Source organism: Pseudophryne corroboree, chromosome 3, assembly GCF_028390025.1.
Source record: "Pseudophryne corroboree isolate aPseCor3 chromosome 3, aPseCor3.hap2, whole genome shotgun sequence".
Classification (NCBI taxonomy): Eukaryota; Metazoa; Chordata; class Amphibia; order Anura; family Myobatrachidae; genus Pseudophryne; species Pseudophryne corroboree.
Genome location: NC_086446.1, coordinates 169649156 through 169661446, shown reverse-complemented (window position 1 = coordinate 169661446; position 12291 = coordinate 169649156). Strand labels below are relative to the sequence as shown.

At 47.4% G+C, this 12291-nt stretch overlaps 1 protein-coding gene across 5 annotated transcripts in view; it reads right to left on the bottom strand.

Annotated features, from left to right (window-relative positions):
• LRRC18 (leucine rich repeat containing 18) overlaps positions 1 to 12291 on the bottom strand; it is a 104487-nt gene that overhangs the window by 71858 nt on the left and 20338 nt on the right. Inside the window, exon 2 of one of the 5 annotated variants that reach the window (XM_063958585.1) lies at positions 33 to 140. The exons of the other annotated variants lie outside the window; for them this stretch is intronic. The gene's annotated coding sequence lies outside the window, so the exon portion shown is untranslated. The remainder of the gene's footprint in view (positions 1 to 32; positions 141 to 12291) is intronic. 5 annotated transcript variants of the gene reach the window in all.

The window sequence follows — 12291 nt, the reverse complement described above, 5'->3', positions numbered from 1 at the left end:
AAGAACACAGTTTAGGACACGTGGGCACTCACTGCGACCAGAGGAGAGAAAGTTCCGAACGCAACGGAGGAAAGGGTTCTTCAATGTTAGGGCAATCAGGATGTGGAATTCCCTGCCAGGGAAGGTGGTAATGGCGGACTCTGTAATTGGATTTAAAAAAGGAATGGATAAATTTCGGAATGAACAAGCTATCCAAGGTTATAATACTTAAAATATCAACGTGGTTAATCCGGGGGTAACATGAGTTATAGTAGCTAATCATAAAACATTATTCAGCAAGTATGTAGAATCATCACAACTTAAAACAGGTTGAACACGATGGGCAATTTGCCTCTATTCAACCTCAAATACTATGTTACTATGTTATGTATATCTAGGAGTGGCACTGCAGTGGCAGACAGGATGGCAGATTTAAAAATTAGGCCCCAAACAGCACATGATGCAAAGAAGAAAAAGTGTTATGATTCCAGCACTCAGGTCTGAGGAGATTTTATAACAAGGACCTGAGCACTGGAACGTAATGCTGGGAAAGGAAGCGGGAATGGAAAATAGCCCCTGGCACCCCAACTCCGTTGTCTCGCCCGTGCTGTCAGAAATCCCTTGCGAGACTATGGTTGCTAGAGCCCATGGCAGCCGCGTTTGAAGGGCGGATTACGTCTGCCCAACTCCGATGCCCCCTCAGGTCTTAATGGGAGACAAAGGGAAATCCGAGACAGGGTGATAACAAGGGGCCCTCTAACTCAGCAACAAGGCCAGGGGCTACAAGGTAACTTAAAACTAGAATATGTGCGGAAATTCCGCCAGGGAAAAGGACAACCAAAATACCACTTGTCCACTCTCCTACCCGGCACCGCCGAGTTCCGGAGAGGACTTGTGGAAGCGGAACCCTCCGCAAATGCTCCGAAACATAATACAAAAATATAGCGGGCTGAGCCTCAGCACACGGCAGAGCCGCAACTAACGAACACCACACGAGATTCTCTGGCGACCGTGGCGGACAATAGAGGACCAGAGACTTCTTGGGATGAGATGATAACTCCAAGATTCGGGAACTCTGAAGACAGGAATGACCGGACACAGCAGGACAGGAACTGACGTTCAGCAAACCTAAGCAGCATGCAGGAAGCTATTACCGGCGTCTGTGTGGAGAACTGAGAAAGTATTTAACAAGGAGTCCTCCAATCAGATGTTACAGAGCCAGATTATCAACATGCCGTGCAGCTGCCAGGCTGCACGAGCAAAGACAAGTGTGTGTGATTATTTGATTGACCCTGCAACGGGGAACGTGGTCCGCCCATGGCGTCCCTGTTGCTAGGGTCTGGGCGGCTAAGCACGCCTGGCGTCCCTGCGTTGCTAGGGAGCCGGCGGCTACGCACGCACGGCGTCCCAGCGTTGATAGGGACCCGGCGGCTAGCCCGCTTGGCGTCCCTAGTAGCTAGGCGCCGGGCCGCGAGGACATCGCGGACCCCGGCGCCTAACAGTACCCCCCCCTTGAGGAGGGGTCAAGGAACCCCTAAAGCCATGTTTCTGAGGAAATTCTCGAAAAAATGCCCTCTTGAGCCTAGGGGCATGAAGATCCTTGTCCAGGACCCAAGACCTTTCCTCCGGACCATAGCCTTTCCAGTGAACTAAAAAATAAAGCCGACCCCGGGACAATTTAGAGTCAAGAACTTTCTCTACCAAGAATTCCTGTTGTCCCTGTACCTCCACTGGAGATCTACCCTGAGAGATCCTCCGAGGAAATCTACTGGAAGAAACGTATTGTTTCAACAGGGAACAATGAAAAGTATTTCCAATTTTAAGAGATCTTGGTAGATGTAGCCGAAAGGCAACTGGGTTGACCTTCTTACTAATAAGAAACGGTCCAATAAATTTGGGTCCCAGTCTAGCCTAGGATTGTCGAAGCCTGATGTTGCGAGTCGACAACCACACCTTATCTCCCACCTTAAAAGTGCAAGGACGTCGGAGCCTGTCAGAAAATTTCTTCTCTCGGAAGGCCGCTTTCCTGAGAGCAAGGTGCACTTTTTTCCAAATTGCTCTGAGATGGGAGGTCAAGGTTAGCGAGGAGACTGGAGAATTATGAAAAAAAGTATTGGCTCTGGGGTGAAAACCAAAAACTGAAAAGAACGGAGACTCTTTGGTGGAGGAATGACAAGAGTTATTGTAAGCAAATTCAGCCAAAGGGAGAAACTCAGACCAATCATTCTGGAGTTTGGCTGAATACAGACGCAAATATTGTTTTAATGACTGGTTGACTCGTTCGGTTTGCCTGTTAGACTGTGGGTGGTAACCAGATGTTAAAGACAGTGTCATCTTCAATGAGGCACAAAAACATTTCCAGAAGTGTGCGATGAATTGTGGACCCCGATCAGAAACAATATCAGTGGGCAACTTATGAAGCCTGAACACATGGCGGAGGAACAAAACTGCCAACCCTTGAGCAGAAGGTAATCGGGGAAGAGCGACAAAATGAGCCATTTTACTAAAACGGTCCACTACCACCCAAATGACTCGGAATCCGGCTGAAAGGGGAAGATCAACCACAAAATCCATGGAAATATGAGACCACGGCCTGAGAGGAACAGCTAGAGGCATGAGTTGCCCGATAGGCAACGAACGAGGAACCTTATGCTGTGCACAAACCTGACATGAATGAACGAATTCCTTAACGTCTTTAGAAAGACTAGGCCACCACACTGAGCGAGAGACTAATTCCAATGTCTTAGTGATTCCCGGATGCCCTGAGACTTTGCTGTCATGAAATTCAGTTAAAACAGTGGCTCTCAAAAATTCAGGGACATAAAGACGACCAGCAGGAGTAAGTCTAGGAGCTTGGTGTTGAAGCTGGTTTAACTGGGTAAATAAATCCTGAGTGAGGCCTGCCCGGATGACTGAAGATGGAAGTATGGAGGCAACAACAGGATTGCTATTGTGAACCGGAAGAAAGCTACGTGACAGGGCATCAGCTTTTGTATTCTTGGAACCAGGCCTGAAAGTAATTATAAACCTGAAACGAGTAAAAAATAATGCCCAACGTGCCTGCCGAGCATTAAGCCGTTTAGCTGACTCAATATATTGCAGGTTCTTATGGTCAGTCAAAACCGAAATAGTATGTTTAGCTCCCTCCAGCCAATGCCTCCACTCCTCGAAAGCCCATTTCACCGCCAGTAACTCCCGATTACCAACATCATAGTTGGATTCAGCGGAGGAGAATTTCCTGGACATAAAGGCACAAGGATGTAACTCCAGAGACTCCGGATCCTCTTGAGAAAGGACAGCCCCCACTCCAACCTCTGAGGCATCAACCTCCACAACAAAAGGCAATTCTGGATTAGGATGTCTGAGGACTGGAGCCGAGACAAAGGCTTGTTTCAAGGCCTGGAAGGACAATTCGGCTTCATGTGACCAGTTGGTAGGATCCGCCCCTTTTTTTTATAAGAGCTACTATGGGAGCAACCACGTCAGAAAAAGAATGAATGAACCGCCTATAATAATTCGCAAACCCTGAAAAGCGCTGAATTGCTTTTAAATTAGTGGGTTGCGCCCAATTAAGGATGGCCTGGAGCTTCTTTGGTTCCATGGAAAATCCCTGAGGAGAAATTATGTACCCTAAAAAAGATACTTCCGTGACGTGAAAATCACACTTCTCCAGCTTGGCATACAAATGATTCTCACGTAACTTTTGAAGAACCAGCTGCACCTGGGTAACATGTTGTTCCATAGATTCAGAAAAAATCAAGATGTCGTCTAAATAAACGACCACAAATTTCCCTAGGAAGTCACGGAGAACATCGTTAATAAGGTCTTGAAAAACCGCTGGAGCGTTAGACAGGCCGAACGGCATCACCAGGTATTCGTAGTGACCTGACTGAGTGCTGAAAGCCGTCTTCCACTCATCCCCAGATTTAATTCGGATGAGGTTGTAAGCTCCTCTAAGGTCAATTTTAGAAAAAATCACAGCAGAACGTAACTGATCAAAAAGTACAGAAATCAACGGCAAAGGATAGGTGTTTTTAACGGAGATCTTATTCAGGGCTCTAAAATCAATGCATGGTCTAAGCGAGCCATCTTTTTTCTCCACAAAGAAAAAACCTGCACTTAAAGGAGATTTTGATGGTCTAATAAATCCCTTCTTTAAGCTTTCCTGAATATAAATATTCATGGCCGTAGTTTCTGGCCCGGACAAAGCATATAATCTCCCCTTTGGCAAAGTGGCACCTGGAACTAGCTCAATTGTACAATCATAAGGCCGATGGGGAGGCAGAATATCCGCATTGCCTTTATAGAAGACATCGGCAAACTCTTGGTATACCACAGGAATGAGCTTTGGAATGATTGCTGCAACTCTGACTGGATACGAAATACATTCCTTAGCACAAAATGTACCCCATTGGGAAATCTCCCCGGACCGCCAATCAATGGTGGGATTATGAAAGGCCAGCCAGGGGTGACCCAGAACAACAGGAACTGCCGGGCAATGTGTAAGGTAAAATTCAATATTTTCGGAATGTAAGGCTCCTACGGTAAGTACTACTGGAGGTGTACGGTGAGTAATTATCCCATTAGAAAGCGGACCCCCATCTAAGCCATGCATGGTGATACATCCATCTAATGGTAACTGCGGAATGCCTAAGGCCTTAGCCCAAGTTAAATCCATAAAGTTTCCTGCAGCTCCACTGTCGACAAAAGCCGACACCAAAGAACTGAGGCTGCCAAAGGAAACCTTAACGGGGACTAAGAGAGAGTTGTTCGAGGAGATAAGCTGCAGACCTAAGTGAACCCCCTCACAATTCACTTGGTCAAAGCGTTTCCCGACTTGTTCGGGCAATTACGAGCAAAATGTCCCTTACAACCACAGTATAAACAAAGCCCGGAATTTTGTCTTCTGGTTTTTTCTTCAGGAGACAGCCGGGAGAGACCCATCTGCATGGGCTCCTCGACGTCCTCTGGAATGGAATATACACATGGACTAGACCTTACAGATGCTCCTCTTTCAGCCCTCCGCTCACGGAGACGACGATCAATCTTTATAGCAAGCTCCATAAGTTTATCGAGAGTCTCAGGAGCGGGGTACTGGAGGAGACTGTCTTTTATAGATTCAGATAAACCGAGGCGAAACTGACTGCGCAGGGCAGGGTCATTCCAGCCACAGTCGTTCGACCAACGGCGAAATTCGGTACAATAAACCTCTGCAGGATCTTTTCCTTGTTTGAGAGCGCGCAGCTGACTCTCAGCGGATGCCTCTCTATCTGGGTCATCATACAAGAGCCCTAAAGACTTAAAAAAGGCGTCTACAGATAACAACGCAGGATCCTCTGCTCTTAAACCAAATGCCCAGAACTGAGGATCCCCCTGGAGTAAAGAAATAATAATCCCAACCCGCTGAGATTCATTACCAGAGGATGTTGGTTTTAAACGAAAATAAAGTTTACAGGATTCTTTAAAATTAAAAAAAATTTTTCTATCACCAGAAAAACGGTCGGGCAAATGCATCTTTGGTTCAGAGACCACCTTCGGGGAGGCTCGCAAGAGATCTTCCTGCGATCTCACCCGAAGAGAAAGATCCTGAACCATCTGAGTAAATTCTTGAATCTGGTTTACTAAGAGCTGACCGGGATTCGGCCCTAAACCTGACGGATTCATGAGGCCGATAAACTATCACAAAAACTGAATGAGAAAAAATTAAACCCAGTTTAATTTTAAGTTTTGGTTGGGCCGGTAATAATGTTATGATTCCAGCACTCAGGTCTGAGGAGATTTTATAACAAGGATCTGAGCACTGGAACGTAATGCTGGGAAAGGAAGCGGGAATGGAAAATAGCCCCTGGCGCCCTAACTCCGTTGTCTCGCCCGTGCTGTCAGAAATCCCTTGCAAGACTATGGTTGCTTGAGCCCATGGCAGCCGCGTTTGAAGGGCCGATTACGTCTGCCCAACTCCGATGCCCCCTCAGGTCTTAATGGGAGACAAAGGGAAATCTGAGACAGGGTGATAACAAGGGGCCCTCTAACTCAGCAACAAGGCCAGGGGCTACAAGGTAACTTAAAACTAGAATATGTGCGGAAATTCCGCCAGGAAAAAGGACAACCAAAATACCACTTGTCCACTCTCCTACCCGGCACCGCCGAGTTCCGGAGAGGACTTGTGGAAGCGGAACCCTCCGCAAATGCTCCAAAACAGAATACAAAAATATAGCGGGCTGAGCCGCAGCACACGGCAGAGCCGCAACTCACGAACACCACACGAGATTCTCTGGCGACCGTGGCGGACAATAGAGGACCAGAGACTTCTTGGGATGAGATGATAACTCCAAGATTCGGGAACTCTGAAGACAGGAATGACCGGACACAGCAGGACAGGAACTGACGTTCAGCAAACCTAAGCAGCATGCAGGAAGCTATTACCGGCGTCTGTGTGGAGAACTGAGAAAGTATTTAACAAGGAGTCCTCCAATCAGATGTTACAGAGCCAGATTATCAACATGCCGTGCAGCTGCCAGGCTGCACGAGCAAAGACAAGTGTGTGTGATTATTTGATTGACCCTGCAACGGGGAACGCGGTCCGCCCGTGGCGTCCCCGTTGCTAGGGTCCGGGCGGTTAAGCACGCCTGGCGTCCCTGCGTTGCTAGGGAGCCGGCGGCTACGCACGCACGGCGTCCCAGCGTTGCTAGGGACCCGGCGGCTAGCCCGCTCGGCGTCTCTAGTAGCCAGGCGCCGGGCCGCGAGGACATCGCGGACCCCGGCGCCTAACAAAAAGAGGTGCAATGAGGTAGCTGGTTGGCCCAGCTAAGCGACACAAGTGTGCGGCACAAACACCTGGACCATCTAGGAGTGGCACTGCAGTTACGGACAGGATGGCACTTAAAAAAATTGTCCCCAAATAGCACATGATGCAAAGAAGAAAAAGAGGTGCAAGATGGAATTGTCCTTGGGTCCTCCCACCAACCCTTATGTTGTATAAACAGGGCATGTACACTTTAACAAACCAATCATTTCAGCGACAGGGTCTGCAACACGACTGTGGTTGAAATGACTGGTTTGTTTGTGCCCCCAACAAAAAAGATGCAATCAATCTCTCCTTGCACAAACTGACTCCACAGAGGCAAGATGTCCACCTCATCATCATCCTCTGATTCCTCACCCCTTTCACCGTGTACATCCTCCTCACAGATTATTAATTTGTCCCCACTGGAATCCACCATAACAGGTCCCTGTGTACTTTCTGGATTCAATTGCTGGTAAAGGTCTTCCCGGAGAACTTTATAATTCATTTTGATGAACATCATCTTCTCCACATTTAGTGGAAGTAAACTCCTATGCCGATAGCTGGCAAGGTGACCGGCTGCACTAAACACTCTTTCGGAATACACACTGGAGGGGGGCAAATTAGGTAAAATAAAGCCAGTTTGTGCAAGGGCCTTCAAATTGCCTCTTTTTTCCTGCCAGTATACGTACGGACTGTCTGACATGCCTACTTGGATGCTGTCACTCATATAATCCTCCACCATTCTTTCAATGGTGACAGAATCATATGCAGTGACAGTAGACATGTCACTAATCATTGGCAGGTCCTTCAGTCCGGACCAGATGTCAGCTTTCGCTCCTGACTTCCCTGCATCACCGCCAGCGGGTGGGCTAGGAAATGTTATCCTTTTCCTTGCAGCCCCAGTGGCGGGAGACATTGAAGGAGGAGCTGTTGACGGGTCACGTACCGCTTGAGTTGACAATTTACTAACCAGCAGGTCTTTGCACACTTGTGTCTGCTTGAAAGAGAGATACAACGTAGGCTTTAAACCTAGGATCGAGCACGGTGGCCAAAATGTAGTGCTCTGATTTCAACAGATTGACCACCCTTGAATTCTGGCAAAGCAAATGAAGGGCTCCATCCACAAGTCCCACATACTTTGTGGAATCAGTTCATCTTAGCTCCTCCTTCAATTTATCCAGCTGCTTCTGCAAAAGCCTGATGAGGGGAATGACCTGACTCAAGCTGGCAGTGTCTGAACTGACTTCAAGTGTGGCAAGTTCGAAAGGTTGGAGAACCTTGGACAACACGGAAATCATTCTCCACTGCGCTTGAGTCAGGTGCATTACACTCCTTTGCCTATATCGTAGGTGGATGTATAGGCTTGAATGGCCCTTTGCTGCTCCTCCATCAAGCATATAGAGTGTTTAATTCCACCTCGTTACCACCTCTTGCTTCAGTTGATGACGGGGCAGGTTCAGGAGTGTTTGCTGGCGCTCCAGTCTTTGGCACGCAGTGGCAGAATGCCGAAAGTGGCCCGCAATTTTTCGGGCCACCGACATCGTTTCCTGCACACCCCTGTCATTTTTGTAAAAATTCTGTACCACCAAATTAATTGTATGTGCAAAACATGGGACATGCTGGAATTTGCCCACATGTAATGCACGCACGATATTGGTGGCGTTGTCCGATATCACAAATCCCCAGGAGAGTCCAGTTGGGGTAAACCATTCTGCGATGATGTTCCTCAGTTTCCGTAAGAGGTTGTCAGCCTCTTATGGAAAGCGGTGATACATAGCGTAGCCTGCCTAGGAACGAGTTGGCGTTTGCAAGATGCTGCTACTGGTGCCACTGCGGGAGGCCATACATCTACCCAGTGGGCTGCTACAGTCATATAGTCTTTAGTCTGCCCTGTTCCACTTGTCCACATGTCCGCAGTTAAGTTGACACTGTATACAACCACATTTTTTAGGACACTGGTGACTCTTTTTCTGACGTCTGTGTACATTCTCGGTATCGCCTGCCTAGAGAAGTGGAACCTAGATGGGATTTGATACCGGGGACACACTATCTCCATCAAATCTTTAAGTGACTCTGAACTAATGGTGTATACCGGACGCACCTCAAACACCCACATAGCTGTCAAGGCCTCAGTAATCCACTTTGCAAAAGGATGACTGCTGTCATATTTCATCTTCCTCACAAAGGACCGTTGGACAGTCAATTGCTTACTGGAAGTAGTTCAAGTGGTCTTCTGACTTCCCCTCTGGGATGATGATCGACTCCCAGCAGCAGCAACAACAGCAGCGGCAGCAACAGCAGATGTAACACTCAAGGATCCTACGGAATAATCTCGGTTAGGAGAGGACTCCTTAGTCTTGACAGTGACATGGCCTGCAGGACTACGGACGTTCCTGACTGAGGAGAAAGTTGACGTTGAGGGAGTTGGTGGTGTGGCTTGCAGGAGCTTGGGTACAGGAGGAAGAAGGGTTTAGGTGTCAGTGGACTGCTTACGCTCTTACCCAAAGTTTATGAACTTGACAGTGACTTCTGATGAATGCGCAGCAGGTGACGTATAAGGGAAGATGTTCCTAGGTGGTTAACATCCTTACCCCTACTTATTACAGATTGACAGAGGCAACAGATGGCTTGACACCTGTTGTCCGGATTTGTGGAGATATAATTCCACACCGAAGAGGTGGCTTTTTTGGTAGTTTGCCCAGGCATCACAATGGGCTTCTTCGTCCCAAGAACAACAGGTGTGTCTCCCCCCGTGCCTGACTTAAACAAACCACATCACCATCAGAATCCTCATCGTCAACTTCCTCCTCAGTGCCAGCAACACCCATATCTTCATCCTGGTGTACTTCAACAGTGACATCTTCAATTTGAATATCAGAAACTGGACTGTGGGTGCTCCTTCCAGCACTTGCAGGGGTGTGCAAATGGTGGAAGGAGCCACCTCTTCCCATCCAGTGTTGGGAAGGTCAGGCATCGCAACCGCCGACACACTTGGACTCTGCTTGGGGATTTGTGATACCATCTCAGAGCGCACAGTTCTTTTCTGTGCTCTTTCTAGCTTAACTCTTTTAATTTTTCTAACGGGAGGATGAGAGCTTCCATCGTCATGTGAAGCTGAACCACTATCCATGAACATAGGCCAAGGCCTCAGCCGTTCCTTGCCACTCCGTGTCGTAAATGGCATATTGGCAAGTTTTCATTTCTCCTCAGACGATTTACATTTCTTTTTTTGGTTCTTTTTACTGAACTTTGGCTTTTTGGATTTTACACGCCCTCTACTATCACATTGGGCATCGGCCTTGGCAGACGACGTTGATGGCATTTCATCGTCTATGTCATGGCTAGTGGCAGCAGGTTCAGCACTAGGAGGAAGTGGTTCTTCTTGATCTTTCCCTATTTTCTCCTCAAAATTTTTGTTCTCCATTATTTTTTGAGAGTTATATGAGACAATATGCATCACAGGAATGACTGGAATTACTGATGACACAGGACACTACCACTGGTCTGATGCAGCACAACACATTGTTGTTATAATTATTATACTGCAGCAGTGGACATATAGCAGCAGCGTATATCATCACTGGAATTACTGATGACACAGGACACTACCACTGGTCTGATGCAGCCCAACAGGTTGTTATAATTGTTATACTGCAGCAGTGGACATATAGCAGCAGCGTATATTGTCACTGGAGTTACTGATGACACAGGACACTACCACTGGTCTGCACAACACAGCACCACTTTATACAGCTACACTGAATATATGGCAGCAGAGAACACCAACACTGTGAATGGCTGGACTGATACAGCACAATACACTGACTACACTGGACTGGTCTGCACAACACAGCACCACTTTACAGCTACACTGGATATATCTGCCCGGACTGATACAGCACAATACACTGACTACACCGGACTGGTCTGCACAACACAGCACCACTTTACAGCTACACTGGATATATGGAAGCAGAGAACACCAACACTGTAACTGCCTGGACTGACACTGCACAATACACTGAGTGATTACACTGGACTGGACTGAGCAGCACAACACTTGCCACCCCACTTTCCCGCCCCAACACACAGACATTGAACACTGAGGACACGTCCTCTCTATGCACTCTCTGATACTGGAGTGAAAATGGCAGGGACGCGCGGCTCCTTATATGGAATCCAAATCCCGCGAGAATCCGACAGTGGGATGATGACGTTTTACCGCGTTCGGGTTTCCGAGTCAAGAGGGAAAATCTGACCCTGGCTCGGATCCGGACTCGAAAGGCAAAGTTCGGTAGGGTTCGGTTCTCTGAGAACCGAACCCGCTCATCTCATATATATATGCACCCCTGTGTAATCTCATTTGTTCTAAACCTGTGTCAGCTGCTCCTTAGTAATTTATCAGCCAGAGTCAGGTGACCAGTGTACCTTTAAAAGCCATAAGATGTTTGGCAGATACACGTTAAACCTAGTGGGCATGTGTGCAGTTATATTATGTGTGAAACAGTTGCCAGGTTTTAATTTTTGAGACTTTGATAGTGTAGGACCTGCATGAAGGTGGGGTACCGTGGAGCGGTATGCAGGCTTCCGTGCATTGGCCAATTCACTAATTAAATCCCCATCATTTATTTATTGATGTTGTGAGGATAAGTGAGCTTGCTATGGTGAGTGCTGAACTTTCTGTCTGTATGTATTTGGGTTGGTGGCCATGGGCTGCATGCACCCCACCTTGTGAGTGGTGAGTGCAGACACTGCACCCCGCTTCTGGGGTGGTGAGTGCTGTGGTTTTCCAGATTTGTTTGTATATTGTGGGGTTAATCTTTGGTTAACTCTTATTAACCGTGGTCACAGGCCTTTTCATGCACCCCTGTGTAATCTCATTTGTTCTAAACCTGTGTCAGCTGCTCCTTAGTAATTTATCAGCCAGAGTCAGGTGACCAGTGTACCTTTAAAAGCCATAAGATGTTTGGCAGATACACGTTAAACCTAGTGGGCATGTGTGCAGTTATATTATGTGTGAAACAGTTGCCAGGTTTTAATTTTTGAGACTTTGATAGTGTAGGACCTGCATGAAGGTGGGGTACCGTGGAGCGGTATGCAAGCTTCCGTGCATTGGCCAATTCACTAATTAAATCCCCATCATTTATTTATTGATGTTTTGAGGATAAGTGAGCTTGCTATGGTGAGTGCTGAACTTTCTGTCTGTATGTATTTGGGTTGGTGGCCATGGGCTGCATGCACCCCACCTTGTGAGTGGTGAGTGCAGACACTGCACCCCACTTCTGGGGTGGTGAGTGCTGTGGTTTTCCAGATTTGTTTGTATATATATATGTATATACTTCCAGTATATGCCGGCACTCAAATCACAACAGCTTGCTCTGGTGCCCGTTGAAGCAAAGAAATAGCAGTCCAATGGAAAACGGCACTCAGAGGCAAAAAAATCGTAGAAAAGAGGTTTAATTCATACCATTAACGTTTCGGGGCGACAAGCCCCGTCCTCAGAATGGACAGAAATGAAATACAAAGAC